The sequence below is a fragment of the Apium graveolens genome, chromosome 7, assembly GCF_009905375.1.
Source record: "Apium graveolens cultivar Ventura chromosome 7, ASM990537v1, whole genome shotgun sequence".
Classification (NCBI taxonomy): domain Eukaryota; kingdom Viridiplantae; phylum Streptophyta; class Magnoliopsida; order Apiales; family Apiaceae; genus Apium; species Apium graveolens.
In genome coordinates, this window is record NC_133653.1 from 202,412,842 (window position 1) to 202,438,176 (window position 25,335).

At 34.0% G+C, this 25,335-nt stretch overlaps 1 long non-coding RNA gene and 1 other non-coding gene across 3 annotated transcripts; one reads left to right on the plus strand and one right to left on the minus strand.

Moving 5' to 3' along the window:
• Window positions 1–1,354: 1,354 nt before the first annotated feature.
• LOC141675739 (small nucleolar RNA R71) lies at window positions 1,355–1,461 on the plus strand. The gene has a single exon (XR_012556375.1). It is a non-coding gene; the product is annotated as a small nucleolar RNA R71 (small nucleolar RNA).
• Window positions 1,462–2,887: 1,426 nt separating this feature from the next.
• On the minus strand, window positions 2,888–5,070 carry LOC141672722 (uncharacterized). 2 transcript variants are annotated; one of them, XR_012555684.1, is made up of 3 exons: window positions 4,615–5,070; window positions 3,385–3,545; window positions 2,888–3,291 (listed from the first exon to the last, which is right to left on the minus strand). It is a non-coding gene; the product is annotated as an uncharacterized LOC141672722 (long non-coding RNA). The 2 variants fall into 2 exon arrangements; XR_012555683.1 differs by having other exon boundaries at window positions 2,888–3,545.
• Between the last annotated feature and the right edge of the window lie 20,265 nt (window positions 5,071–25,335).

Genomic DNA, 25,335 nt, shown 5'->3' on the forward strand with positions numbered 1-25,335 from the left:
GCCTCTTGGGTAAGTAATAGAACGATCAGCCAACTGGAGAGACATGTAGGTGGGCTTTGGATCAGGCAAATTCAACTTTTTAAAGATCGAAAACGGCATCAGATTGATGCTTGCTCCCAAATTGCAAAGGCACTTGTCAAAAGACAACTTGCCAATGGTGCAAGGAATGGTGAAGCTACCTGGATCTTTAAGCTTTGGAGGTAAATTTTACTGCAGCACAACACTGCATTCTTCCGTTAGAGCAACGGTCTCAAGGTCATCCAGTTTCACCTTCCTTGAAAGAATACTCTTCATAAACCTCGCATAACTAGGCATTTACTCCAGAGCCTCAGCGAAAGGTATATTGATGTGAAGTTTCTTGAACACCTCCAGAAACTTACCGAACTGCTTATCCAGCTTTTGTTATTGCAATCTCTAAGGGAAAGGTGGTGGATGATAGAGCTGTTTCTCCCCTGTATTACCCTCAGGCAGAGTGTGTTCAACAGTAGTCTTCCTTGGTTCCGCCGCTTTCTCCTTTTGCTTAGCTTCTTCATCTCCAACTTCAGCTTCTCCTTCTTTTGCTTTTTCAGCATCAGCAACTTTTCCAGACCTTAAGGTAATAGCCTTGACTTGCTCTTTAGCTTCCTTCCTACCTGGCACTTTAGTGTCACTGGGAAGTGTGCCAGGTGGACGATTGAGCACTGCATTGGCTATTTGGCCAATTTGATTTTCCAAGGTCTTGATAGAAACTGCCTGACTTTTACACAACAGCTTAAGTTCCTCAAAATCAGCACTAGTGGGTGCAGCTGCACCTCCATGTTGAGGATATGATTGCCTTTGAGCATAATGTTGCGGTTGCTGGAATCCAGGTGGATTGAACTATTTACTCACGCCTTGCTGATAAGGTTGCTGATTAGCATTTTGATTATTACTCCAGCTGAAATTTGGATGATTTCTGTTATTATGATGATAAGTAGCTGGCACAGGCTGCTGTTGTCACGGATAATTATTCACAGACTGAACATATTCGTTAACAAGAGAATACTGATCCGTAGCATGAGAACCTGCACAAAGCTCACAGACCATAGCTATCTGATTGACCCCATAGGTGGCTAGAGAATCAACCTTCATTGACAACGCTTGGAGCTGCGCTACAATAGCTGTGGCTGCATCGACTTCCAGAATACCTGCTACCTTCCCAGGCATCATCCTTTGAGTTAGGTTTTGATGCTCATTTGTAGCCATAGTCTCAATAAGATTATACGCCTCAGTATAGCTTTTGGCCCACAAGGCACCTCCAGCTGCTGCATCGAGCATGGGCCGAGATTGGGCCCCCAAACCATTATAGAAACTAGTGATCACCATCCAATCAGGCATTCCATGATGTGGACACTTTCTCAGCATCTCCTTGTAGCGCTCCCAAGCTTCGCACATAGGTTCTGTAGGTTGTTGCGCAAACTGAGTAAGAGCACTCCTCATAGCCGCAGTCTTTGCCATTGGGTAAAACTTCACCAGAAACTTTTGCGCAAGATCTTGCCAAGTAGTGATGGACCCAGCTGGTTCAGAATGTAACCAGTCCTTAGCTTTATCCCTCAGAGAGAATGGGAAAAGCCTCAGCTTGATAGCCTCATCAGTCACACCATTATATTTGAAAGTACTGCAGATCTCGACAAAATTCCTTATGTGCATGTTGGGGTCTTCACTCGCAGCACCTCCAAAAGAAACATAATTATGCACCATCTGAATAGTGCCCGGCTTGATTTCAAAGGCGTTAGCCTGAATAGCCGGATGAAGAATGCTTGACTGAATGTCATCAATTTTAGGCCGAGAAAAGTCCATAATAGCTGGATCTGCCGGAACAATACGATCACCCATGATTACTGGCTCTTTCTGCTCACTTCCTGAATCCGAATTTTCAAAATCTATCTTCTCCGGAATATCAAGAACTTCGTCTGTCTCCTCAGCTGTATCTAAAGTCCTCTTGCGAGTACGAGAACGAGTTTGCATAAACGCTCGCTAAAGTACCTGAAACACTGATAAAAGCCAACTTTCATTGTACTAATACCATTCTACCAAACATCCACAATTAAGATAGAAGTTGAATAGTCATCAATTATGTTGAGTCCCTATATGTCTACAGAAATTGACAACATAACGATTTAAGCACAAGTTATTCCTTTTGATTACACAGGCACTACTAGAAATATGGGATCAGACATCGGTTCAGAACCGATGTTAAAAAAAATCTAAACCGATGTCTTCGCGTGTGATGTTAAATGTCATCAGCCTTTGACATCGGTTAACAGCCGATGTCTATTACAGTGCTATACATCGGTTTTAAGAATAAATGTGATGTCTTTGCAACAAATTTCAGCTTATATTACAGTATTTTTAGGTGAATATGAGTATATTATGAGGTATTTATCCATTAAAACATGAAACCTATAAGCTCTAAAAGCCATTTATTAAAAAAAATTCGAACAAACCGATGTGAAATGCTTGATCAGACATCAGTTAGATTTGTTGCCCGATGTGAAATGTCTGATCAGACATCGGTTAAATTGGCCCCCCAATGTAAAATGATGGATAAGACATGGGTGTTCTTCACGAAACTGATGTTAAATCTTTTTGTTTAACATCAGCCAATTTCTCTAACCGATGTTATTTGACTTAAAATACATTGAGTTTCTTTTCAGAACCGATGTCAAATGTCTATTTCACATCGGTTTTTTAGTTCTTTTTTGTTTAATATTATTTTACATGATGTCTTTTGTACATTTTTTACATCGGTTTACATTTACCATTGTGATGTTAATCTGGTGTAAATTACATGCCATCCTGGTCCTATTTTACAGCCACATGAACCAATTTCATTTAAACAACCAAAAAAATACCAAACAATGCAACATCCAACAAAACATAAAGCTACATTGATACCAAATTTCTTAACATATAATTTCTAACAATCAATTCGGACATACATTCCAAGTCTAAAATACACATCCCAACCAATAACAATAAAAAAACTTAGTTATCTAGACTCTTTTAACTAAGGACTTGTCAAGAGTTTATACATGACCAAAAAAATTAAAGTAAAACGCATACTTGAATACACAAGTTCAGGAATGGGCTAATCTATTTCTTCAAGCTATCACGGATTAGTCCATATATTTTTTCAATACAAGCCGTTAAGTGTTGCTTAAACAGCAGAGCCGTATACTTGGCTTGTATTTTCAATTGTGTGTTTGGCTTTCCCTCCATTCCAGTGTACCCACTGAAGATTTCCTTTCCCATTGAAGATGCACGAAAACCCTGTACATATAAGTAGACTTTTAAAAACTGAGTCAACATATTTATATGGTAATTTCCTACTATAAAATTTAAGCTCTAATTTGAAAAGTTAACTTGTGCCATTCTGTCAAACAGGGTTGTAGGAGAAGTTCGATGACGCTGCCGAAGAACTGGGATTCCTCTATTTCTTTAAGTCTGTCTTTGGTCTCATTTTGAACTTCATTAAACATGCACAGAAACTCATCAGCTCTCTTTCTCAACTCTGTTATCTCTTCCTGCATGTATAGAATTTGTAATATAATAAAACAAATAATCACATGTTTTTGCAGGACTAACAAATATGTTCTTAATTGGACTTTATAAAAAATGGAATAACTATATAAGATATAATGCATTATACGAGAGTCTTTAATTAAACAAACAAATTTGCTAAAGCTCATGAAAGTAGTAAAATTTTAAACTACTGCGATGATGATGGCATTTCCAGGCCTGATACTCTGCCGAAAATTTTCATTATTATCGACATGATTGCAACTGGAATAGGCTTCTATTACTATCAACATCCTCTACAAGAACCCTAACAAATTAGTAATTCAGCCACACACAATCACATATTAATGTACAGTTACATATACTACTGCTAAACAGATACTTTTTATGCTCATCACTTCAATTAGATAAGAAATATAAAAATTAATTAAGCTACAAGACAGCGTAGACTTATCAGAAAATAGTAAAAGCGCAAAGAAGATTGTATATTCTGTAATTTCTCTGTAATTGATTGTTCTTTTGGATAGTAAAGATTAGTCACTTATGTAATCACCAAATAATATTTATCAAAGTTAATCGAAATAATTTTACTAGACCCTCTATTTTGGGCCTGGTTGGAGCATCTCAAGTTCAAAATGGCAGGCTTTTTAGCTTTCTTTTTGGCTTCACTACAATGATAGCCTCATGTATTTTGATGCCACACTTCATAATTGAATGATTATAAAATTTATGTTGTATCATATACACAACTAAATTGAATATAAAGGCTTTCCAACTACAATATGTTTCTTTATTAAAAAGGAAAAACAGAACGGCTGTGTACATTACTTATATAAATTTTTGCCTTCTACATGCTCAGGAATATGTGTAAAGGCTAAAACCATACAGCCAGTAAGGTTAATACCTGCTTTTATTTTAGCAAGGTAAAAGATGACACTTTAATCATGTTTCTAGGTTATATCAATACAAAACATATAGACAAGCACAAGCTTACTCAAAACAAAACATATAGATAAGCTAATATTGCATTAGAAAAAATATATAAAAGTGATATTTGGAGTAGTAGAAGAGTACCTGGCGTCGAAAACTCTACTGTCTGAATCTGTGTGATCATAGGCAAAGTTTTCTATCTCATATGGAATGGTATCAAACTCTGAATGATAATAAGAATTGTTAGAAAAGGAACTGGTAGAACAAAAAAGTGTCGGCTCTACTACTTGGCAACCACAGGAAAGGGAACTTTCCACATCAGATATATCTATATCTTGTACCTGAGCATGTAAGGGTAAACAAAAGTAGGATGCTGCAAGAAACAAAAGTCAAGTAAAAAAATAGCAGCAATTGTCCATACCAATACTAGTAGATGGCAGATAGCTATGTCTAACTGCAACATCATGTTGTGAGTATCCTCATATCCTAACCTCACTATTATCTTAGCTATATAAAATAGATGTATATGTAAATAGGCCGTTACTGTGGTAGGTGAAGAGCATGACATGCATGACATTGGGGGAGGGAGTTGGACTTTGTTACCAGAAGAAGAGTAGCAAGTTTAGTGGAATTTAATTAGTTAGTGTATAAATAATAGTAATCAAGTGTTTGATAAATATTAGATTGAAATATATTAGGAGAGGGATGGAATGCATGAGCTAATGAAAAATAGGGCCTACAAACCCCTAACTACCTTGTTAAGAGTCCTTCATTTCGTATTAGTTTCATGTTCTTCATGCCTCTTATACTCTATAACTTCTAATCAAACATATATGTTTCTTCCTGTCTAGATCTTGGAAAACAATCAAATACTATCAAACTTCATGACTTTCTGATTAGTTTACTTTTTTATAATCAAGGACCAGACTTAAATAGTATACTTTTAGAAATCTTAATAGCCGTGCAGGATGACCCTGGCTATAGGCGAGCAAGACTTGCGTCTAGGGCCTCCTACACTCAAGGGCCCAAAAATTATTAACTCCTTTAAGTAAATATAATATGATATTGAACTTTTTCTCATCATAGTAGATTCCCTTGTCAACGATTGAAGCAAAGCTATATGAACTTTAAGAAATGTTTGGTTACAGAACTAGAGAATACAGACTCTATCACTGATCAAAGATCTGAAAGACAATCCATATTATACGCACATTGTTGCATGTTCATGTCCAGTGCCATTAGATACATTGTTGCCTCTTAAACCCTCAAGAAATTAGATTGCATGTCGATTTATTTCTTGTAAACCAGTGAGCATCAGGTTATGGTTTAATGTTTCCTACCAGGAAGGACTTGGGGGAATAAGGTATCCGAAAAGCGCTATACAGCCTATACTTACTTCCTCAACTTCTCTTAGGAGGCTTAATTAGGAAGATACAGAGCAAATACGATAAACTCTACCCTGTGTTCTTAAAATTGTTTTCATTTACTACTTTTTACTTTTTAGTGGTTATGGTCTGCTAAAATCTAAAAATTAGTTACATGATAGGATTTATAAGACTACTAATACTAGTATAGCTTTCTGGTTGAAACATTATTACTTTGTTGTATTGACTGTTGATTGGATAATCATCTTTTTAATGAATAGTTGAGCTGTGAAATACAAAATTTGATAAGCTGAATCTTTATATTAACTAAAAATACATGGTTCAACCATGTTGTAACAAGTAACACATGTTCTTCAGGAAAAAAGAAAATAAAAGAAATACAACGACTGGTAGGATTTGCAGAACTAGATGACATTTTGATAAGAAAATTCTCAGTAATTTTCACAAACAATTGTTGTGCAATATCAATTAAGTAGAGGTATCTCAAGATCGACACTTTCAGATCAACAATAGTTCGATAAACTTGCATTATTCAACTAAATCAACATCGCTTTAGATCAATAACATATATAGATAACACAAACATCCATACATATGGAAAAAAAGATAATTCAACAAAATCAGCCAACATATCAAATTGCACATTCAATAACATATATAAATTAACATATGTAACACAAGAGAGAGAATTACCTTAAACTCGATTCAAACCCTAAAGGCCCAAATTGAACTCGAATGAAGCCCCAAACTTGAAACAGGTCCTAATTTCGAAATTAGCACTGAGAAAAATAGAAAAATTGAATCAATTAAAAAAACCCTAAAATAAGGGTGCACATATGTGTAAGAAAGAGGAAAGAGGGGAGTGCGGAGATGTGTGTGTAATAAAGAAGTAAGTGTGTGTTCATATACAGTGTGTGTATAGCAGGGAGGGAGGGAGGGAGAGAGAGGGAGAGAGCACGAGGGAGAGGGAGAGAGAGAGATGTACACAAGAACTCGATGATATTTTTGGAACGAAACCCATGGCCCTTTTTAAGCTCTAAAGCCACTATTTAGGTCTAACCTTACCAATTTGAAGCTCAATATCCGATTTTAGTGTCGATTATATACTAGTTTCTAATTAGGGTTTACGAGAGGGAGTGGCAAGAAAAGAAAGAAAGAGAAGAGAGATGAGTGAGAGTCGTGGTGTTTGAGATGAAGTTGAGGTGAGAGAGAGAGAGAGAGGTGCCAGAGAGAGAGTCGGGCGTGCGAGTAAAGAGGGAAAGAGGGGAGATAGTTTTGGAAAGAGGGAAATGAAATATGTGTAAAGGGGGAACAATTTTTTTTGTTAAAATTAAAGGGGGGAAAACTGTACTGAAATCAGGGGAAAAAAGATAAGTAAATTTTTATTTTTTTTAAAAAGGCCATAGACAACGGTTAAAAAAATTAACCGATGTCAAAGCTAAACGCATAAATTTGGCTTTTTTAATTTCTGAACATAGACAACGCCTACTATATGAAACCGATGTCAGTATTCTTATTCAACATCGTTTTTTTCTAAACCGATGTTAAACATGATTTTAACATCGGGTGCATTACATGCCGATGTCTAAGCACCGATGTCGTATCAACTATTTTTAGTAGTGAGGGCGAATAAAACTGTTAGAGTTACCCACTAATCATGAATATTCATACATGAACCTATGCTAGCATGAAAAGTTCTAAATCTCAAAATCCACCGTCGCTTCACAAGAGATTAACACCCTATCTTATATGTTCGCGACGCACATAAGACGAATACGCACAACCAATACTAGATATCATTCAATCATCACACACTAAGGTATTAAACAACTAACTAAAGAATTCCATAGTAAATCCGTTACGACCCCATGATCACGATTAGCCCATGATAGCACTCATCGTCATCATGGGTTCATATGAAAACATGATAAATAAACACAAGAGAATAATAACTAAAACTACTTATATTAAACCAGAGTACGTCACAAGAGTAAATAGGTTCAAAGCAAAGAAAACTAGCATCCAACGTTACAACGAAATAAAGAATCACAAGAAAATATGCTTCCTCTTCGTTGCGGTGTGCTAAAACGGTCTTCTTCCTTATCTCCTTCGCTCCTTGATTAATACAATGATCCAACCTTTATGAAACGTCTCTGAAATCTACTTATATAGGAGTCCCATAAAAACCAGATAGCTCAGAAGTTGGAAGACAAACAGAAATAGAAGTCTAAAATAATAAATCATAATTTACGACCCTGCGTGGCCGCTCAGCATAGCTGAGCGGGCGCTCAGCTTCCTGCGCGGCCGCTCAGCATAGTTGAGCGGGCGCTCAGACCCTTTCTAGAAAAGTGATCTGTTTTGCTCCGTTTCTTCGCTGCAATCTGCTCCTACCTTCCCACCTGCAATGCTAAACACATGACAAGGCTTATTATTGATGAATTCTCTCCCGAAATGCAACTAATACCCTGAAATGCACAAACACTAGAAAAACGTATCAAATACACAAAATATTTGATTTCAAGACACCAATTTAAGCTATTATAAGACGTTCTAAGTGGTATAAAATGCCACTTATCAGTAAGGAAGGTGGAGAGGAGGCTGATTATAGACTATCTCATAAGGTCTAAAATGGGTAGCAGAATGATAATGAGTGGTATACCACCACTCTGTTAAGGGCATCCATTGAAGCAAAGCCTTTTTATTGTATCCACATATACACCCAATATAGACTTCTAAGCATCTATTCACTACTTATGCCTGACCAGCAGTAGCAGGGTGATATGCAGAAGACACATTGAATTGTGTTCCATGTAAAGTAAAGAGAGATTGCCAAAAATTACTAAGAAAAATAGCATCTCTATCACTTACAATACTCTTGGGCCATCCATGTAGTTTAAAAATATTATCAAAATAAGCTTGAGCTATAATTAATGCAGTGAAAGGATGACTCAAAGGAATGAAGCAAGCATATTTACTCATTTTGTCAACCATAACAAAAATGACTAATTTACCATGAGAGTTGAGCAACACTGTAATAAAATCCATAGTGATATTAGTCCATACGTATTTTGGTATAGGGAGAGGCTGTAACATGCCTGGATAAGCAAATGTATCATACTTAACAGCTTTACAGATGGAGCAATTTCTGATCATTCTGGAAACATCTTTGGATAAACCTTTCCAAGTGAATATACTCTTGATCCTTTTGACAGTAATATCTCTGCTTGAGTGACCAGCTTCTTGAGTACAATGATGCAAAGAGAAAATTTTAAATCTTAGATTAGTATGTGGACCAACCAAGATCCTATTTTTGTCCTAATTACGCCATTTTGAATACTGAAGTTTGGCACCACTTGACCTTGTTGTAACTGATTTACAATTTAAAACATAATATTGTCCAGTTGATAACTCTTTTTAATGAGTACTTCTAAATCTGAAGAAACTACAGTCTTATCCATATACAACAATTCATAACCCTGTAATCTAGACAAAGCATCAGCTACTTTATTATTTACACCCTTTTTATACTGAATTTTCATAGTCAAATCCTAAGAGTTTAGATAACCAAATTTGCTGGAATGGTGCACATATCTTTTGTTCCAGTAACCACTTTAATCTTTTCTGGTCAGTCTTAATGATAAAATGACAACCAGTTAAATATTGTTTCCACTTTCGGACAGCAAAGACAATAGCCAGCAACTCTTTCTCATATACATATTATGATAACCATTTTGACCTAGAGTTTTACTAATGAATGCCAAAGGGTGCCCATCTTGCATCAACACTATACTAATACCCTTTTTTGATGAATCAGTCTCTATAACAATAACTTTTGTGAAATCAAGTAATGTTATCACATGTACTATAACCATAGCTTGTTTAACAGTTTCAAAGGCCAATTGAGCAGCTTCATCCTAAACAAAAGCTCCTTTCTTCAACAAATTAGTTAAAGGTCTACAAATAATTGCATAATCATTTACAAATTTCCTGTAGTACCCTGATAAACCCAAGAATCCCCTTAGTTGCTTGATAGTTACTGGTACAGGCCATTTTGCTACTGCCTTGATTAGGATCAGTAGCAATCCCTTCTGCTGATATAAAGTGTCCCAAATACTCTATTTTATGAACAACAAATGAACATTTAGACTCTTTATCATACATTTGGTTTGTTATCTTACTGAAAAACCCCTCTCAAATGAGTCTAGTGATCTGTCAGATTTTTACTGTATACCAAAATATTATCAAAGAATACCAATACTGATTTTCTTAATAGTGGTTTAAAAATAGTATTCATCCAAATGGCATAACTAAGAACTCATAATGTCATGTATGAGTCTTAAAGGCGGTCTTAAAAATGTCATGTAGATGCAATCTCATTTGATGATATCCTGATCTCAATTCTAACTTGCTATACACTGTAGATCCATCCAACTCATACATCAATTCCTCTATAATTGGAATTGGAAATTTGTCCTTAACTGTTCTTTTATTCAATATTTTATAGTCTATACAGAGTCTCCAAGTACCATCTTTTTTCCCACAAGAACTACAGGACTAGCAAATGGACAAGCACTATCTTAAATTATGCCCCTGTCAAGTAACTCCTTAACCAATTGTTCAATTACATCCTTTTATCTTACTCCTGAACCAATTATTCAACTACATCCTTCTGTCTTAAGGGATACCTATAAGGTCTTATATTTACTGGACTGGATCCATAAATCATAGGAATTTGATGATCTAATATTCCTTTGCTATGAGGTAAGTATAGTGGTTCCTGAAAAACTAACTGAAATTCAGATGTTAACTATTGCAATTCAGCATACCCCACATTACTTTCAGGGCGCTTTACACTTGTATCTAAATTAGTGGTGGCTGGACATATCTGTATAATGCACAACTGAGCTGCATTTTGTAACATCTTGGCAGGAGACTATTTTTTCATTACCTTTAATTTCTTAGGGTGAATACCCTTCAAGAGGACTGGCTCACCATCTACTAAAAAATCCATTTTCAATTGCTTGAAATCCCAATATAATGGACCTATAGTGCTCAACCATTGAATTCCTATCACCATATCACAACTACCAAAAGGAAAAAAACATTACTTCTGTAACAAAATCTTTATCATCCATGAACCAAGGAAATTTCTCAAAAATCTATTTACAAGTAATATGGTTGCCATCTGCAACTGTGGTGGACTGAGGAGAAATATATATTGTGACTAGACTCAATGTCTTAACCATTTTCTGATTTAAGAATTGTGTGTGCTACCAGAGTCAATCAATATATGAAGTGTTTTGCCATCGTACCAAATCCTAACTAGTTTAACTTACAACTGATAATGAAATCACTCTTACAAACTTGCATAACTCAAACTATAACATAAAGTTCATGCTAGCTCGGTCCAACTCAACCTGAAATCCTAGCTCACACACTGGACTGGGGATCCTCGTTACCAATGATTTCCTTTTTAACTGTAGAATAACATAAACAGATTCGCAAGTGTGAGCTAACTAGCTCAGCAAGTCATAATAATAATACTTGAGTCTAAATAATGATCAATTGAAATGATTCAGAGGAATCAAGTTTCTTATTAAGCAATTATTAGAATCGGATATTCACTTTTAATTTTAAAAACCATGGTTAGGCTGCTGATCAGTCACGTACTAACCCCGAGCACGGCACACAGCTCTGCTCTATATACTGGATCCAAGGCACGTATTGTCCTAATATGACCACCAACCTGGTCTGACTACGAATCTGGTCCACATTTAGAAAATTATCCAATTCTATAACAGTTCAATATGATAAACATGGTAATTCAATAAAACAGAATCATAATTAACATTAATAGGACATTTGTCTCAGAACATATTGTAATTCATTAGTATCATAAAATTATATCAAGGTAAGTATGAAGAATGGCTTACAGCCTGTAGAAGAATCAGGTAATTGATAATTAATGGTTTAATGGTTACACAAGGTTTAGTCCTTTGATGTTACAAGGTATTATAGAATGTATAAGCAACTGTATGTTCATGCAGTTTTGTTTCAGTGTTTGGTATATGGTGTGAATGTATTTATGGAGTAGTATCGTATATAGGTGGTTTAGTATCTGGAAATTTAACATTCAATGGTTCATAATGAATAAGGCTTATAGTTCAAGTATCAAATGATATGGTTGGGGTTCAGGGTTAAGCGATTCAACTATCACATGTTGTTGTATAATATAACTTACTCATATTCAAAGCACTTGCAATATAAAATAGGAACTAATTAGGGTGCTGGAAATATATCTCAAGAAAGTTAGGGAACACTTGCCTTATCACAAATAATTTTCAACTTCACTTGCACTCGTCTAACGGTTCTACTCAACAACCACATGTTTTCCTTTTATATGCCTCGCTTTCTCTGCTAAACATAATAATGAACTATCAATGCTCAATCTCATATCTTTCTAAAAGTTACACGGACGTTACAAGCTTCTATCTACCCTTTGTTTCACCCAAATCCGACGTATGGATTGAAATTTATGCTTAAAACCGTCAAAAAATATTCATATAAGCACATTACACATCATTCAGGTAGCATGTATCACATAGCATGAAAGGTATTCGATGAAAATAATTTTTCAGAGAAGGTTCGGAGTTAAAATGATGTTTCTAGCATTTAATACGAATTTTTGAACATTTTACGGAATTTAAATAGGTAAAAGAATCATTTTAAAAATAAATAACAAGGTTCGAATACCCGAATCTGACTTTAAAATCATTTAATAGTAATTATCGAGCCTTGAACATAATTTAGAAAAATATTTTAAAGCTCGAAACTATTTTCAGGATTTTTAAATCAAAAGAAATAATTAAATCTAATTAAATAATCAATTAAAATTAATAAATAAATAATTAAATCATTTAATCAACTAATATTTAAATTAATTTAGCAATTAGATAATTAATTATTAACTAAAATTAATTAATTAAATAATTCAGATTTATTTTTGAATTAAAAATGAATTTTGGAATTAAAATAATGATTTTTGGAATTAAAAATGAATTTTAGAAATTAAATAATGAATTTCTAAATTTATTTTAAAAAGAAAATTCAGAAACAGTTTTTTTCTTAGAATTAAACTTAGCAAAAAGAAGATCAAACACGGGTTCCTGACTGGTCAAAATCCGGGTCAACCGAGTCGGATAAGAACAACCAAGAACTAGTCGGACTTTTCCAGAATCTGGTAACCGGAAAATTCTCCGTTGAAGCCTGATATTGACAAAAATGGGATGGTTTGGTTCGATTTAAGTGTGGTTTCCATTCTAAATTGTTCCAGGATCACGTATCAAGCCATAAACAATAAAATGATTCCTGGAACTCAAAATCCGACCAATTCAACCTAAAATCCGGCGATATCTTCAAAAATCTGGTGAGGTCGATCCAGGAACACTTTGTTCTTCAAAAAACCATCAATCAATCCCTTTTTAAATGTTCTATAAACTGGTATAATCCAATTAAATGAATAACCCTCGAATCAAAAACGCCTAAATCTCAATCAAGAGCATTCAAAGTTCTATAAATCCTAATTCTTAAATTCAAGAATCAAACGATGATTTCTCTATGATATGAAACTAAAATTCAGTAATATAATATACCAAATTGACCAGAATCTCATGATCTATAACATGTAACCATCAAATCATACAAACAACATCAAATTCAAAAATTCATTAATTAATCCAAATTAATTCGAAATTAAAGAAAAATATAGAAAAATACCTATTGATTCTGCAATGATATGGGTTACAAAACTTGATTGTACACTTCACGAGCTTCATTTTGGTTATTCATATGTCAAAATCCGATTTCTCTAACGCCTCTGATTCTTGGTTTGATTACGAAGAACACTATGAATTCTAGGGTTTTCTCTGGATAATTTTATAATTTTACTGATTAATTGTGTTTATCTGAGCAAAATAAAATATGGTAAGGGCTATTTATATTTACGGAATATTGGTACCCCGTTGGATCATATTAGATATAAAAATAGAATATTAATCACTAAGTATTAATAAAACTGATCCAATTCGGTACCGGTTTTTAGATAATTATCAAAACCGGACTTTTTACAAATACAGTCTTGGTCTTAGCGCTTTGGTTACACGAAATTACGAGAACATAATATAATAGTTTAATTAAAATATCCCGTTTCTCGAAAATATGGATTTTATCGGTTTACCAAAACAAAAATAGTATCGTAAAAGTTGTACCATGAACCGTACACATAAAACCGTACTTCGGATCGAAAAAGTCAGAATACGGAAAATGCACGGAATAATCAAATTAGGTTAGGAAGGAGTTATCCCGAGACTTCCGGGTAGTAAAAACGTAAAAATGGTTGAAGTTGGACGATTCCCGATTATTCAAAATAATTTATAATTAATCTGAAAATTAATTTATGAAATCCATAAATCCTTTATAAAATCATATAACAACATATAAATTAATAGAAAAATAGCAAAATATCAAAATAATCTATAATTTATTTTAGACATATAAAAATTAAAATTCGCAAATTCTATCACATATAAACACCAAACACAGATATCAACTAACACATAATTTACCAAAAATTCATATAATAATCACATAATATTTATTTATTGACAAAAATAATTACACGTTATATCCTGAATATTACATTAACAATACCCTTTACTCTCATGGTTTAAAAATTCTGATTCCCAGCTAGGGCATTCACTAAAGTACAAAGATCAACTTGATCCTCTTGACAATCCTCACTATCCTCTACACTAACCTCCCCTGGAACTTTTACTGTAAAGAGCTGAGTTTCCTTAAATTTTCACTTATGCCCCCTTTCATACCTCTGATCACGGAAATAACATAGCCCCTTTGCAATTTTTTCAGCCCTAATATCAGCAGGAATGTATCTTGTATTCCTACCCTGATTTTGATTTTGTAAAGATTGGGGTTTGTTCTAAAACACTAGTATTGGCAACAATGGAGATTTGTTATTGGCTAGCATAAGACTAGCATTAGTTTTGGGAGTAATTGTAGACTTAAATTGCCTTGAACCTTTTTTTAACAACAATGATTCTTCTTGTAATCTAGCATATTCTATAACATCAGTTATAGAAGTGGGTTTAAAGGCTTTCACAAAGGGTTTGACTGCAGGTTTCAATCCCCCAATAAAACTATCCAAGATATCACCCTCAAGAAGAACATGATCATTATGAAGCCTAACATAACTTAAATTCTCAAAATCATCAATGTAAGCTTCAAGATCATCTACTTGTTGCAACTTGTTAAACTGTTCCACAATATTAACACCAGATTCATCCCTAAATATCTATCAGTTACATCAACAATGAATTCATTCCAATTCACAGATTTCCTAGCAGATAAGTAACTGGTTACCCATCCTTCAGCCTTATCAGTCATATGTACAGAAGCTATATCTACCTTTTGATCATCAGAAATCTTACACAGCTCAAAGTACTTACTACATTTCTTGATCTAAGTTCTTGAATTAGAACCATTGAACTTAGGGAATTCAGGCTTAGGCATAAAAGGTAAGTTTCGAGAAAAAATATCAGAATCGAGATTAAATCCACCAGATCTTTGGCCATGATCTGATCTTGCTGGAGTATCTTTCTAATTCTGCAGATTATTGATAGCTTGTACCAACTTTCCCAAAGCTTCTTCTATATTTTTGTTCATTGCTTCTTAACGTTTAGCAAATGAATCAAACCTTTGATCCACATATTTAATATGTTCATCCATTGCATCGGCAGTTTTTTTGGTTTTATATGCCAGACTTTCTCTCAAGACTATTATCAAATACCTTGTATGCGCTACTCAATTCGTATGCATTTTCCTCACAGACCAATCTCACTTACAGCAAGAGAGAAAGTTATGATACCATTGTTAACGTAGAGAATCTCTAAGCTAAGATATTCAAGAAATTCCTTAGTTAAATGCACAAAAATAACCAAGAATCTAAAGAAGGAGATGAGAAGAATAGAGAAAGAACAAGATGAGAAACAAGATTAAAAATGTATAGTTTCTTCAATGCCTAATATGTTTACAGCTGGAGTACTTATATCCACAAGTCTGTTACAAGTCTATTATAATTCGACAGCTAATCATACAACTAAGCAATGTCAAAAGGGGATGAAAATATTCAAAATCTGTTAAACTGTGTTTCTCGCCAACACTGAACGATTACAAAAATAGGAAAAAATAGAAAAATAGAATGTTATAGTTGTGACTATAACACCGATTGATATGATTTAAGAGTTTATTTTATGTATTTTTTTTGCAAAAAATCCAAATATGTAATTTATTTAAACACTTGACATCAAATCAGCACTAAATGAACTGATTTACAAAATTTGAAAATACACACACTAAATTCAAATATATATATGCATATATGTATATGACTTGGGAGAAGATAACTTTGGCACCTGTACCCGTTTAGCTCAGACCAAAACCAATCTCCTCGTTATGCTTTTACACACTCAATAATTATTCTATGTACTATCCCCAATTATGATATGTCCTTTGGGAAATGAAAATTTTCAAATAAACTCTATAGTAAAATGATACGTAGCACTATACTTGGACACTTGTCCAAACATCAACACATTGCCTTAAACTTTTGACATGTGCCTCTAAAAAACACCAATCTTCTTTATATATTGATACATGTCTTACATAATCTCATGCCACATATTATCTCCAATTTATATCTTTTCTTTTAAAATATTTTTTTCCTTTTTTATAGAAAAAAAGTCTTATTCTTAATTGTTAATATTTTTTTTACTATTCTCGTAAATAATAATTCTTTTTTATATTTTTTTCGAGAATATTACACCCAAGCATAATCTCCACATATGTCTAAGTCACGAAGAAAATGTAGAAACATGGGATGGAAGAGACCTCCAAAATGATTTTTAAATACACAACCAACCAGATGAACTAAATAACACAACACGTGAAATCGAATATCATTTGATGATTCATCATGTGGTAAAGTATGTGGAGCACATGAAGAAATAAAGGTCAAACACACTCTTCCTCCATTCATAAAGTCTTTCGAATCAGTAGTGCTGTCAGATATCTCATCAACATAACTAGACCAACTCATGCCAGGGGAGGGGTGACATCACAAATAACAACATCACCATTAACAGGAAGCTCTAAAAAACTATTATATCATGTAGAATAATAGTGACCTCTCCCATAGGCAAGTGAAAGATTTGAGTCTTTGGCCGCCATCTCTCAACGAGAGCTGATATAAGACTCCAATCAAGTTGTAATGATGCTCTACGGGCTACACCATAAAAACCAGTAGCCTCAAGCAAAGGAACCATACGAACATTCAACGGAGGAAGATCATCTTGATAATTATGATTTTTACGCCGACACTTCAACATATAACCACCCCTAACCTCCAAATATCTGAAGATCTATGCAAATCCTGAAGATGAAGAATGATAGTGTTAATAGGTCCCAGATGCACGTCCTGCAAACATTTATAATATTAGTAAATCTTGAAAAAATTTATAAAACTTTGCACGATATTGACTATAAACTAAACAAATCAACAAGAATGAAAACATAAAAGATGGCATATATTTCAAAAATATCATAAGATATAACATTTTACAACCAAGTAACTTTAAATCATGCCATATTTATGTTCTAGCCTAGTGACGTAATTATCTCGTTGTACTGTCATGGTAATCACACTGATTGTTGTCTTTTAAGATTCATCGTGTATAATAATATCTATTTAATAAAATTACCAGCTCATATCCCCATCATTATTATTCAAAATGACCAAACATGGCAATTTATATCAGCTGCTAAACATATTTGCAAGCCATTTGTGTGCTTTCATGTTCTGTAGAATTTATCTTTTTCAGCAATAAGATGCATAGAATAACGCACTGTACACAGAGTATAAGATAACTTCTTTAGAAACTTAATGACAAACTAATATTATTATCTCCCTTGTCACACTCTTTTCTGTATTTAACTTTTGTCCACATCTCCTATTTCCTGTATTCTTCTCCAACTCATAACCCCCACATATCCCCTCCTTGTCAACTCTAAAAAAACACACACATATAATTTATGTACATGCCATATTATATTCATTTAATTACTTGGTTGGATGCCTCCTTGTATTCTCCGACCTAGAGTTATATTATAGTCCATATTGTAACTACTGTAGTGTAATCTCTAATGTTCATCATCGGAAAAGACCAACAGGATACAATGAAGCATTTAATGAAAGGTGTAAGAGTGCAAAGACAGTAACACTTGAAGGTAGTCTAAAGCGGAGTTGGAGAATGAAGAATGTGCCCAAGTTGAAGTTAAAATTGATATTATCATCGCCAATGAGGCTATGAAAGAAATTAAAGAATTGGTATATGAACATGATGCTTAATATAGGTAGTTGTAGTTCTGCTAATGGTCTTGGTGAGAAAAGAATATTGAATGCTTGTAAAAATTCATCTGCTATTTACACAACAACCGAATTCGATAACTGACTAGTTTTAAAAATATACAATTCATGGATGAATTCTCATGAAATGTCTACAAATTGACCATGTCATGTATATAAAATTAGGTTGTGACTATTCTCTTATTGGTCACCCATTCTTTGTATCCTTAAACCATATATACTGTATATAATCTTGGACTTGGAGATGGCTAATCGAAGTCGCATAAATGTCTAAATTGTTCTATGATGAATCAATAAAATTTGAACACGATTTGGAATATATATTTTTGGCCTTCATTCTGAATATACAGCTATTATAAGTGAACATATGTATGATCCAAAATACATTATCCCTTAGAAAATTACAATGTCCATACATGTTAATGTAATTGCTTAATTCTTAGTTTCATACTCAGCATTTCTGCATACACGATTACCTCAATCAATAAAATGTAAACAAATCACCTAATTCCATCTCATAGTATCACATATTGAAAACACATAAACAAAAATAAAACAAGGAAATACATGGAATATAAAAAGGAATTATAAATCAACAACAATATAAACCTAATTTGTCTTGCAATTCCAATACCTAGCAGAAGAATCCAGAAATTGTTTCAAATATTTACCCTAATTGAAGCTAAATAAAATATGGATGAAGAGCTAAGTGTGTTTGTTTCCGTGATCTGTGATGTTGTGTGTGTATATATATTTTATCTTTTAAAAAATTAGTAAAACACGGGTTCGTGTCACATTTCGCTAGTAAACAAAACGCTATGCTATCTACCATGGTGAAGTGACATTTGGGTCATGTTTCCCAGAAGTGAAATATTTTGGGCATTTTTCAAAAATAATGACATTTTTGGTCCATTTTTCCTAAAATTTTAGTTCCATTACACTTTTAAGTCTCTGTTAAAGTTCACTTAACAAATAATATTTAACATCTAAAATAAATTCAAAGCATATATTGCTTAAAAAATGTGTTAGGAAAAAATATTTTAAAAAATAAAATTAAAAAGAAACTTATTTTGACAATTTAAAAATCAAAGTGTGGGAAAACATTGAATTAATTACTTTTCTCAAAAAATATTTTAATTTGATTACATACAACTATATTTACATTTATTTATTTATTTTACTTTGGTAATTTAAAAAGATAAATTTTCTGTTAGAAACAAGATGTAACCAACAAACACTACAATGTATTTTATAAATTTTAATTATATTAAATTGAAAACCATAATTATAAAATTTTATTTCTAGTAAAAAAAGATATTAATTCATGAGCAGTGTTCTCAAGATTAATCAGCCGATTAATCAATTAGTCAGACGATTAAATGGAGTTCGAAAAAGTCCCGTCTCGATTAATTAGAAATGGGGTCAAAGTACATTTTTTAAAAAAATTAGTCAAAAGTCGAAAGATTCGGTCAAAAATCGGTCAATTCGGGTCAAAAATCGGTCGATTCGGTTAAAGGGTGAAAATTAATAAAAAATATTGTTGCCCAGTAGTAATACAATTGTTTAAGGGGGTTGGATACAATTGTATAGATTTTTCGAACAAGTATAAAAATATAATTGTTATTTATAATTCTGATAAAAACTGTTACAAACTCTTTCAAGAAATACTGATGTTCTTGAGAGTTGTTAGGTCGTACAATGCTCGAGTTAATTCACTATTTGATGACCTAAACTTATTTATATAATACACAGCTACAACTAATCAATCTAAGATATGCATTATCAAATACTAACCGAAACTGATACATATCTTTAACTGAATAGATAAAGTCCTATGACCCAGAACGTAAGAGATATTTATTCCTCAAACTAAGGAACATAACTAATCTTCCTAGCTGACTACCTCCAGATGATGATGACATGCAAATGCTGATGATGTATCAAATCCTGATGATACATCAAATACTGATGACATTCAAAACACAGTCAGATCCTGAGCTTTTTCTGATCATTGAGAATCAGCATGTAACAATCTCCCCCAATTTATGCTTAATGTAATGAAGCACAAATTCCATTCTAAATAATGCCAAAACCAATTATAAAATGTACGAGGAGTAAAGCTTACTTCAGTATCCTAAGATAACTGACAATTATTTCCAGAAAGTTGTTCAGTTTTTCTTCCTCCTTGTCTTGAAGGACTTTAACAAGTTTTTTCTTCAACTCTCTCTTCTCTTCAGTATCTTCTCCAAGCTGATAGATGGCTGATCTCAATTTATAAATTGAGCTTTTGTTTATTTCAAGATCACCAATCAGCATAAGCTTAAACTAACATCTTCATGATTAGGACTGAAGGATAACTGAGGATTGTTGAGAAAATTTTTTAGAACTGCAGCTCCCTTTTGAATCTTCATTTCTTGACCTGTATAAATTCTATACATAGGAACATAATCATCATTCTATTTATATTCTTTGCTCATGACTCTTCTTTTGATACTTTCAGTATCATAGAAGACCAATTTTTGGTGACATTGTTCTCAACTCTAAGAAGATAGTGAATGTATTTCAACTCTGTAACAGTCTTCATCAAGAGTTGCTGCAAGGTAAAACTTTTTACTTTACCATCTCTCAAAAAGTACAGAATCTCCTCTCTGACATCATCAAAGTTTATCTTCCTATATATAATCTTCACGGCTTCAACTTTTTCAAGATGTGAAGAAGTAACTCTTTCACCAAGATTGTCATTCAGAATATTTATGTCCAGTAAATCAGACCTCAGAATTTCCATTCCAGAATGGCCAATACATCCTCTGGTTCTAGTTTTGACAAGCTTTAGCCTTTCATTATGTTCTATCCAAGAAGGTTTCTTGATGGACTAGTCAACATTTTTCTGTTCTGAACCAGAATCTTCTAGTCCTGTAGACACATATTTAATATGTTTGAACCCTTTAGGATAACTGAATGAACCAACATCTCTCCATATTTTATCCTATTTTCTGATAGGAGCATAACTTTTAGGTAGATAATAAATCTTCCCTTTTTCTTTATGTCATAGCTTTCTCTCTGAATTTCGAATTCTCCGCATATAATCATCACATGCTTGATCAGCTTTCATTCTGTCAATTCTTTCTTGTTCATCAACCTCTGAATTATGAGAATTGACTATTGTAGTATGAACCAACTGATCCAATCCTTTGACCACCTTTTCATCAGTGTCAAAATCAGTTATCAGATTTTCGGTATCAGGATTTGTTTTATCCTCATGACTTGTGTCTGCCTCAAGAGTTATATTTGCATTAGTTATATCAACTTGAGCAATGTCAGTGGTTGATTTCTTCTTCCTTTGAACAATAATCTCTTCAGTATTCTGAACTTCTTCTGCTAATTCATGTCCTTGTACATGAACATAACCTTCTCTGGATAGGACATTCAGAAATGCAGAATCAATTGCAACCATTTGATTTGGTTTAGAAATCCTTCCTCTTCCTCCTCTTCATCTAGCTCTTGTAGATCTTTCACCTCTTTTTCCTCTTCCTTTAGAGGTGTTGGCTTCAGCTTCAATTTGAGCCATTAACTCATTCTGTTGCATAACTGCTTCTTCAGTTGTTAGATCATGAAATTCTTCAGTTATCAATTCAAGAGCACTCCTAGCATTCTTTTGCTCAAACCTTTTATCTTTGTAGTACAAAATAATCTCTTCACTTGTTTCCCTGTGTCTATAAGGAAAGAATAACCCTTTAGCATCTGCTAAGTTAGAGATTATAACATCACCGGTCTCAGGAGCATCATCAGCAGTCTTGTGCTTAGCTTCATGAGCACCAGTAGACTTCCCTTATCCTGAAGAACCAGCCTTTTTAGAATGTTGAGGTTGTTGAGCAATAGAAGCAATTGTAACATTTGTAACTGGATTTTTATCACCATCATCATAAGCATCTTTATCCTTTATCTGAATAGAATCTGGTGTACATTTTGTAGCAACTATCTTCTCCCCCTTTTTGGCATCAGTATTTGAATGAAGAGAAAATAGAGCTTCCAGTTTGTCAGCCATTAGAAAGATACCTTATCTTCCAAAGAAGAAAGTGTAGACTCCATGCTTTGTTGAGATTGAACGACACCTTTAAAGACAGTTTTCACACTTATGAGTTCAGCTGAAGTAGGTATGTTGATCATGAATGCATCAATTTTTTCCTTGACAGTAGCATGAGATTTCTTCATATCAACAAGTTCAGAATAAATCACTTTGACAGAAATAGTAGAGGCTTTAAGATGCAATTTCAGATCAGGATTTTGAATTTCATCATAGGCCCTATGAACATGTTGCATACCAACAATAGATGAGATAGAAGTATTTGCATGTCTCCATCTAAAATCCCATTCAGTCTGTCGAAAATGCTCAACATCAGCATTATAATAAGAAGACTTTTCATTGAAATGTGAAGAAGAACCAACAATGGATTCTTAGAAGCATCAGTAGAAGTTTTAAGCTGAGCTGTGTAAGAATCAACTTGATCACTATCATCATCAGAATCAGAACTAGACAGACCCTCAAAAGAATTAGCAGAGCTAGGTAGAATTGCTTTTCCTTTAGAAGGATCCTTAGCAATAGGTGTCTGTTCCTGATGAGATTGTGATACATAAACAAGGTAACACCTAAATCTCTCTTTTCTTTTCAAGTGATGTCATCACTTCTCATACAATATATTACTTTTGAGAGTAATATTTTCCTCACAAAAGAAAGTTTATAAGTAACGAAACACTTATAATATTCTTTTCTCAAAGCTACCTCTCCTTTTGCCAGTACAAGAGACTGCCTCTCAGAAATTTTATTTTCTCTCATAATATTTTCACACAGTCTCACAGAAAAGCACAGTCACACATTTGTCAAAGAAATAAGAGATGGCTGAGAAGAGTAGTATGCTTGTCATATAAATAGAGGTAACCTTAAATAAGAGTCTATTTATAATCATACAAACATGAGGAACAATATAAGAGAGTAAGAAATACCTGAAGGTGAGTCCTCAAGTGGAAGTGATGATAGTGGCGGAACAAACAACACATCGGGATGCTTTTGCAAACTAGCAATCAGTAGGGGGTCATCAATAGTAGATGTTGCAGTTGAAGGATGAACCGCAGTAGGATCTTATGTAATATCAGTATTTGACTTATCAGGAGGATGAAATTGACCGGCATCAGTACTTTGAACTGATGGTTCTTGTGGGGTCTGAGAAATATGAGCTGTTTCAGTAAGTGTTGGTGAAGGTTCTTGTGTGCTCTTCTCAAAAATAGGATCATTGATGATTGCATCCACCTTTGACAATATGTCCTAGTGAGCCTTCTTTTCCTTCAGTAGTGGCTCAGAGTCAACAGGAAGATCACTTTGAGCAAAATCAACAATAATTTGTGCAGCCTCTTTTTCTGTATCTTCCCTTTGAGAAGAAGGTTCTTGTGTGACCGGATGTGTTGCAGTTGCTAAATCCCTTTGAGACTTAGGTTCTTGTGGACTGACATCCATAACAAAGAACTGAGCCTTTTTCTTCTTTCTAATGTACCCAACCACTTCTCCACCTTTTCTTTTCAACCTGCTTTTGTCAGCTGTCTTGGGAACAACAGTTGCTTTGATCACTGAAAGCTTTTTGAGCAGAGCACTAGCATTAATAGTTGGCTCCATGGTTCCAGTAGTGTCAACAGAGTCATCAAGATTTTCAACAGTTGATTTCTTGATCTTCAACATAGACCCAATGGGCATCTGATCATCAGAGTTAGAATCATGCATGATCAGTGTTCTTTTCCTGACTGGAAGACATTCTTCTTTCTTCTCACTCTCACTCAGTAAAGCTTGTAGAGCTCTCTGTTTAGATTTAACAGATTTTTTAACTAGCCTTTTTTTTGTCACAACTGATGTCTTTTGAGAGACATCAGAGGCGGCTAATTTAGAAGCTGGATAAGAGTGTTGTTTAGGAGAAGAAATGTTTGGGTTGGAAATAAGATGGGTAGTGTCTTGTCCCATAGCATCAGGAACTGTTACAGAGGTGCCAACATCAGGATTTGCAGGCACTTGTGTAGGAGTAGGTCTATTTCTTAATAGAAATTGCCTGACCTCCCTAGGCAGGAAAGGAGGTCCTGAAAATTCATTCTTTTCATCCCTTTTAATGTGATTAGTGATAGATTTTTCAGATATTTGAAATATAGGGAGTAATTTATCATCATCAAATGTAGCATTAGGGCATAGAAAATTGAAAATCAATTGAAGAAATCTAGTATACCCTATAACTCTTGATGTATCTGCTCTCCTAGCAATTATGAATTGAAGTATAGTATTACCATAGTCAAAATTACTAGAGTAAAGGAGAGAGTACCCAATTTTCAGAGAAGTAGATGGAAAAGCATCAAAATTTGTTGTTTTATTCAAGAAACACCTATTGATGCAGTCAAAGAAGAAATTCCATTCTTTCTTCAATTTTGTCCTTGTCAGTTTGCCAATGGTTGTGATTTCACCTTTATAGCTTAGGGTCCTTAGCATATCAAACAGCTGCTCAGTTGCATAGTTATCAGGAGCACCATCACAAGCAGGAAATCTCAAGGCTTGAATCAAGACATCAGCATCAACCTTATACATGCGTCCCTTATATTCAAAAAAAAGGCAGTGTTTATTTCATTAACGAAAGCTGTATTCCATACCTGCATTACAGCCATGTATGACACCTTGGTAGGATTAGTGAGAGCATACCCAATTAGACATTATAGTAATAAATCCTGAATATCATGAAAAGATTGTAGAAACTGCTGATGTGTAAGCAGAGCCAAATAGTTATTGGTGCCAAAGGTGTTTCTATGAATGATAGTGGTTTGACTCAAGAAAGGTGAAACCTCAGAAGATGACATGATGTTTGTAGGAGTTGAGGAAGAATATAAGTGAGATGTGGATAATGAGGCTGTGTGCATGATGATTTGTGTCACAGAAGTTCTTGTGCGTATATAAGTTTGCAA